We start from the raw sequence: 7,779 nt of genomic DNA, 5'->3' as shown, positions 1-7,779 counted from the left end.
CTGACCAGAAAATGAGGGTCTACAAATGAGATTCTTTTTGCAAACATTGTGTACTCACTATTCATGTCTCCATTAATGTATGTGTATGCGAATGTTGTAGAATCCCAATAGAAAATGTTGATCGAAATGGCAAAATTCAAAAAAAACTTGCGTTTTTACACTCGCTTAAAATGGTTTCTCTTTTTCGAAAAAAAGAGTTAATGCTCAAAATGGGAGATGGAAACAACTTTGCCAAATAAGTTTGGACGTAGCGACCATGTAACTCATAACTGTGGTCCCTGTATCCATTGGATGGGGGAAGGATTGGGATATGGGTCCATCCAGGGTGCCGTACACTTGTGGCACAGGGTGCGTAGAGGAGTAAATGGACTAATTGGTTCAACAGCTTGAATTGTCTGGCCCTGCACACCGCATATACACAGCGGTCAACGGTTGTCTCACTGACCCTAATGTCTCTGCCACAACCCCGTATTCTGCACAGGTGGCCAGTTTATACAACACTACCTCTCTCCATTTAACTAAATAATTTAGCTTCTCAACACTTTGATTTAGCAAGACGATTTGCAATTAGTCTCACTTTGCCAGACCCTCCTCCAAAGCCCGCTGAAGGAGGATCTGGCTACTCCACAAAGCATTCGGGGATGGGAGGAAAACGTGCTATAATTAATGGCATTTCTTTAAACCAATCAGAATCATCACGTCGTATGAGAGAAAACTCAGATTGGACAGATAGTCTAGCTAGCTGTGTAAGTTTACCCTGCACAGATCTGAGGAGCAGTCAACAATAGTCCTCATAAATCCACCCAATATTTAAAATTCCAACACAAAGAAAGCGGAAGTAAATGGAAAATACATGCATCCGGCGGAATTTCCTGCGAGCAATGTCAAGGGTATTGACTAATTTACAATCAACAACCATGCGTAACATCAACTTGTGACGAAACTACACTTTGCGTAGTCTATTTTGTTTGCTTTAAACCAGTTGATGAAAATGCTTTGCAAAATCTAATTTGCATTTTCTTTTTTGTGACATTTTAAAAGTTTGCTTAAAATTTGTTTGACAATTACATGGAAACATGACTACTACTGATGAAGAAAAGTTGGGTGATATTAATACCAGAGCTGGTTAATCAGCTTATGGACCATGATGTCGTTAGCTGTCTAAAGATGGAATAAAAGTGAAGAATACATCCCAATATATATCAAATATGTTTATTCTAATAAGACAGGTATGGATAGTTATAATCAATGAGAAAAATGAAGAGAAAATTAATAGTTATTTGCAATAGAAAATGTAAAAAGATTGTTTTTATTTCTCAGGTACATACAATTATATGACAAAAAATGTCCATGAAATTGCCAAATACAGCCACATGCTATGATAAACTTTAATAACAGCATAAATATTTACAAATTAAGTGTTAGTGTAATAAATGGGTTATACATGCTTTAGTACCATGCGCCATTTTTACAGTTTCAGGTTCAACCATTGTAAATTCTGGCCATTTTCTGTTAGTTTAACAAAACAATCAGTGCACAGATGCAGTCCAGTTAATTGCTGCTTTTCAGTGATGATTAGGGGGGGTTGAGCTCCAAGACCACAGCTCTCTGTGTTTTTCCCTACAGTTCACACTCTGCCCAGGGGGAACTTTGCTACACAAGGGTCATGACCTTAAGGGAGGCCGGCTGGAATCGACGAATCTTTTTCTTCAGGGCTCGGGAAGCTTTGATGCGGCAGGCTGACGGCTCGGGGCGTGGGAGCTGCTGAAGGGGCTGTCCAGCTGCGGTGGGCCCCAGAGCGGCCTGAGCCCACACTAACCCTCTCTCCTCTTGGCTGTCCACCTGGTCCTCCTCGTCCAGGGAAAGGCTGCTGTCAGAGTCCGAGAAGGACTGGAAGCTCTGGCTGGACTCACTGTCTCCGAAGCGGTTGGTGGTGTTATCACTCATCTCCCCCTCGCTGCTTTCAGCAATGGTGGAGTGAAACAGTGAGGCGCATTCAGCCGAGTACTCAGACTCACATCTGGGTGGGTAGTTGCTGGACATGTGGAAGGCTGCTGGAGGGTATCTGGCATTTAGATTTTGTAAGAAAGAGTTGGAGGACATGGAGGATTGGAAGGAGCGAGGAGGTCCTATCCACTGGCCTGACTTGGCACTCATACTGCGGACCAACTGCATGCTCCCTGGTGCCTGAACATGGCGCTCTTTGGACCTCTGACGCTGAGCACATGAGACCTGGAACTCTCCACATCGGACGGCCATTTGGGAGCCCCCTCCCTTCTTTTCCTCTGCTCTACAGGCTGCTCATACTCCAGGCACTGCAGTCTGCGGCTTTTGCTTGACTTCGTAACAACAGGGATGGGATGTGGCTGGGATGGGCCTTGTGGGTGTACATGAGTCCAGGGCTACAGTGGCTGGAGTCTGAGCCTGAGCCCTGTCTGCGCTCTCTGTGTGACAGGTGGTACATTTCTGGATCACTTTTCCGATCTTCTCTGTTCCCCTTGGGTCCGCCACTAGCCTCTCTGGTCCTTTCCCCGAGGAGTAGCCTTGTTGCTGCCTCATTGCTCGAGGTTTCTCGCTGCTTTTTCTTCTCAGTTTCACGGCTTTGGTTTTACGGTCTGCCTGTCTCACTTTGACCCTCTGAGATTCAGCAGGGACAAATTTGGCATGAACAAACTCTGGGGAAGCTCTGTGACCAGCATGAACCTCAACGCTTTGACTCTCCTCTGTGCTGAGCTGTGGGCCATCACGATCTTTGCCTATTGCTCTTCTTTTCTTGTGGCATTGACTCTGGATGATTCCCACATATAGTATTTGAATTGCCTTTTGCCTCACTAGCATATTCACCTTTATCATTCTTTCTCATGGATAAAGTGGAGACCTCATCAGAGCTGTACTCCTCATGGCAGCAGGATAGGAGTATAGGTGTGAAACCTCTGGGGCTCTCACTGACTGATTGTGGGTTTTGTTATCTGCTTGCTCTTGGCTGGAGAATGTCATGCAGTGTCTCTTTGGGTCGCTATCAAGTGGGATAATGTTTGTGGTCTGGGCTGGAAGAGGCTGCAGCACAGACACCTCTTTCTGAGACCCGTGAGAAAACACAGTTAAAAGTTCAGTAGTAGGCCTGCTGGGATTGTCGCTGTGTTTCTGCAGAGTCTCTGTGCTCGTTTCACTCTGGATTTTGTTCAAGCTGCGCAGGAGGAGCTTGTCAATGTAACCCAGAGTCTTGGTCTCATAGCCCATTTGTGCTCTTTGGAGGGTGTCACCGTTCGTAGGGGGTCCTTGTCCCTCTAGAAGTCCAGGTGTGGCTGGATCGCCACCATGGAAAAAGATTGGGCTCTGGAGAGCCACAGCGTGCAGGGGGCTGGGGTAGTGGTACACCTCCGTCCCGCTGCGGGACACCAGGTTGCTGTGGAACTTGGGATCCACTGTGGTGGTCTTCAGGTTTGAGCACATTGAGGGTTTCTTTGCATCAACAGATTTGCAGTAGATTGGTCCTTGAGCCATCATCTTATCAAGATCACCTGATTAAAACAAATACAACATAAAATACTGATTAACCTTTCAAATCCTAATCCACTGAAAAATAACATGGTATTATGCAAAATACATGTTGTAACAACAGTTGCAAGGTCCCCATGACAACATCACAGACTTAAAGCCAAGAGTCTGAAATTAGAGATTGAGAGATTTGGTTACCTGTTGACACAGGTCTTGGCCGTGCCTTTTCGCTGCTCGCTCGGATCCTGCTGCTGCCCAGGTGGAAGCCCGTGGCCCGCGGCGGGTTGGGCTGGGTAGTGCTCTCGTCAGCGGAACGCCGGCGACATACGTCTATGTGTGATGGCGGGCTGATGTGGGAATTAGCAGGGCTCGTGGGAAGGAGGAGAAGGCTTGTCTGGGAGGATGACAGGCACTCGCTGTACACAGAGGTGCAGGAGTTGGACAGTGAGCAAGAGCCGCCATCGCTGAGCTCATAGAAGCCTGGAGAGAGAAGGAACAATTATGCGCCTGAGTATTTTCTTGTATCGTGCGATTGGAAGCTTTGGTGGATGCTTGATATCCACCAAATATGTACAACTGCAGGGCTGTTTGTGCAAATGTTTTGCCTACACACCTGAACTTGGCCTGCTGTCACTCTCCAACTGCTCTGTGGAGGCCTTGCTCACATCCAGCTTCAACTCACTGATCTGTTGATCCAGCTGCTGCAAGTGAGTCTTTAGGCCTACATCCTGTTTCCGAAGACGAGACTGTAAAACAGACAACAAATAACATTTTAGTCCACACCCTTGGAAATATGTGCAATACAACCTGAACCAAAGGCCAAGTCTTATTCCGTTATCTAAGGAAAGGAGGGAGTTCAAGATTATGCAATAAATCTCTTCTCTTACACACATTTACAGAATACAATTACACAAAAAATTGAATCTTTGTACAGGTGATAATTCAACAGAAAACACAGGACGATGGTTAACAAATGCTTTAATTACAATAAGACGATGCCCGTTGTTCAGATAAAAGATGCTCTAATACAGCCATCAGAAAAACAAAGGTGACTCAGCTGTGGCTGATGATTAACCCCAGCAGGACATGGGGGAGCATGGAAGAAGCAGTGGTGGGTAACTCATTTCTCCCCCACAGCGAGGTCCTGGCCATTGTGTAAACTAATAGGAGGAAAGTTTGGGGGTTGGGATGAAGGACTGTTTGCTTTGCAGCTCAGGCTGGGCATTTACTGTTACAGTGGCTCTTAAAATGAGGTCTGGGGGTCACTGCCTGCAAAATTCATCATTTAATTCATGTTTCTTTTTCTTGTAAAACTGAGTTGGTTTGGTTAACTTCTATTGAAACTGTGGCACAAAAAGAGTTCTTGGAAAGTGTTTTTTTGCCATTAGGTCTGTATATTTAGCTGTGGTGTTTTTAAAAGAAAATGGGGGTGTTGAGAGTCTGCAGTAGCTCCATTGTGCAACACAATTTAAAACATGTGTTGCCACAGAACTTTACAATGGGTCTTTCCAAGCTTTTGGCCCAGTTCTACTAAAAGTCAAGCATACACCGTAATCCCTGTAAACTGTTATAATAGCAGCCTACATGGAAAAAGCTTGTCATGGAAAACTCCACACAGCCAGCTGTCTCTAACACTCAGAGGCCTCTCATGTCTGACTGTCATTCCCAGCAAATGAACCACCTTTAAAAAAAACACTTTATCATTTTTTTTTTTATATTCCCTGGCATTAGTGGTTAATGATTGAAGTTTGCCCCCCTGCAGTCTGCACGTGCACTGCGTGCGCGCACACACACAACTCAAAGTCCTCTTGGTCCTGCGGTGAACCTTGATTTACGACACCTATCCTACTTCCTACCCCCAGCTGAGAGCATGAAAGTGTGTCTGCTAATAATTGAAGACGGAATGCACATGAGCATCAGCTGACTACAATATTCAAACGGACGACTTTATTCCAAGGACAATTAAAAACAAGGGAACGAGAGCGTTAGTCCCATCGTAATAAATGAAATCTATAATAAAGGTAGCCTACATCTATTATAGTGCATGCACATAATGTCTCAAGAAAGGTATTTAATGATTCTGTTTATGGCTTTGATAGAAAGGGCTTCCTACCAGCTGTTGCTTCAGGGTTGTCAGGGTCGCCTCCAGCCGCTGTTCCTCAGCCCCCATCATCCGGGGAGTCTCCGGGCCTGCGTGGACAGCAGCGGGCGGCTCCTCTCGGTCCATGCGCAGCGCCCAGCTCACCATGTCGCTCTGCCTGTCCTTCAGCAGATGCAGCTCCTGCAGCCCGGCCAGAGCAGCCTGCAGCCTCTCCCCGACCCTGCTGCGGTCTATTCCCGCTGCGGCAGCGGTCATCATCCTGCACTAGACCCCTTTCTGCTCAGCATGCTGGAGAGGGGCGTCCGGGCATATCCAGAAATAAGATGCTGTTGAAGAAACTTCCTTTGCTCAGGCTTCGTTAGTTACTCTTTCTGCTACTGCTGCTACTGCTGCTGCTGGGGACTGTTTGGTTTTTTAAACTACCTGTTAGAATAAATCTGGAGTTTAGAGGAGAGCCTGAGCTCCTCCCACAGACCAAACGGCCCTCCTCCCTATTGCTGGCCACTGAGTCCCAATGAACATCTGGTCCTAATCCTCCCCATTCAAGTTCTCAACTAGAGCTGCCCAGGCATGTACTGAGTTCATCTGCATAATCCACATGGTATGCTGAGCATTTTATATGCTATGACCAACTATTGGTTGTGTGTCTGTCATTTCTCACCAGTATTAGGCTACCACAGAGATTTGTGATCGGACTGTAAGGGATTTCAGGGAGTAAAAAATGGCATGTCCTCTCATTATCATGAAACAATTCACACACAAATCAAAAACAATGCATTTACCTGAAAAAAGGCATTTAAGCAGTACAATCCACCTGTTTGTGCAAGGACTGACCTTATACATATAGTTCTGTGCAAACTCACAGCTTTAGTTTACAACGAGCAGATCTATAGCACATACATTATTTTTGGTTTTATACAATATAACACAAACTAGTAGCAGTGTTTCTGTTTTGCTTTGGAAATAGAGACTTGAGAGAGAAAACAAAATACAGATGGATGTGGACAACTCGACCAGTGATAGATGAATGCCACCCCCTTGTGGTTGTAAAGAATACTACAATTTGTTGAGCTCAAAGGCTTTAACCCTCATGTTGTCCTCGGGTCAAATTTGACCCATTTTCATTTTTTTTTTATCACAAAAAATGGGCCTTTGAAATAAGCTGAAAACGTCAAGATTAGAAACATCAAATAACTTTGAAAAAAAACATCAGAAAGGCACATTGAAAGAGTGAAAGAATGTCAGAAAATGCAATAATAGTGTAAACAAAATGGTTGATGGGAAGACAACACAAAGGTTAAGCCCCATGCTCGTGTCTCTCCTGTGCTGAGAAGTTTGCTACCTACAAATGATCTTAAAATTAAAGTATCATAAAGAGAGAGAGGCTTTACACAAATACTTAAAAACGTCTTTCAAAAAATTGTGAAGAAAATAGCTAATATAAAGTGTTGTGGACAAAATGAGGAAATATGTACCTACAAAGACACCAATAAGCAATTATGGAAAGATCTGATTGGATGATCTGATTGGATTGAAATTTAGGTTAATAGTGTAACATTCAGAAATGCTCCGTAACAGCTCTGTGATGCTGGAGAAAGTGGAATGATGGAAAATGATTCCCATTTTTTGGAGGATTTCCATAATATTTGGGGATTCTGGAAAAAATAAAAGACCTATATTGTAAAGTGTCCTTTTAATCAAAAGGCAGGTTGATGTGCTGTAAACATACTGTGAAAGCATCAAAACCCTCAATCCACAGAAAATTGCACCAAAACCGTGCCTGTAGGACTTCTGTATGTCCACAACTGTACTGTAGAAAGTCATTCCCAGGCTGCAATGACGAACATGAGAGTGCGGATGTGGAAGACCTGGAAACGCTGATCAATCAGAGCAGACTGGGCTTTTTAAAGGAGGGTGGTTAATGAGACAGGCGCTAAAACGGAGCGTGTCATACACAGAATGCAGGCAGTATGAGAAAAAAACAACGTGGTTTTTGAAGATTAAAGCATGTAAAACGTGTTGTGGTGAAACCCAAAATACAAGTATGAACACGAAAATAAACATCATAGGAAGCTGAAAACAAAGCCATTTGATATCCCAATTATTTCAAGTATTTGTTACTGTGGTAATATGTGAAGATGTAAATGACAGAGACCAAAGATATATCCTATGCACATACT

At 44.3% G+C, this 7,779-nt stretch overlaps 1 pseudogene; it reads right to left on the bottom strand.

Annotated features, from left to right (window-relative positions):
• Nucleotides 1–1,620: 1,620 nt before the first annotated feature.
• On the bottom strand, nt 1,621–5,886 carry LOC116683534 (dapper homolog 2-like; annotated as a pseudogene).
• Between the last annotated feature and the right edge of the window lie 1,893 nt (nt 5,887–7,779).

The sequence above is a fragment of the Etheostoma spectabile genome, unplaced genomic scaffold, assembly GCF_008692095.1.
Source record: "Etheostoma spectabile isolate EspeVRDwgs_2016 unplaced genomic scaffold, UIUC_Espe_1.0 scaffold00019029, whole genome shotgun sequence".
Lineage (NCBI taxonomy): Eukaryota > Metazoa > Chordata > Actinopteri > Perciformes > Percidae > Etheostoma > Etheostoma spectabile.
Note: the sequence above shows the minus strand (reverse complement) of the source record. Positions and strands in the feature narration are given on the sequence as shown.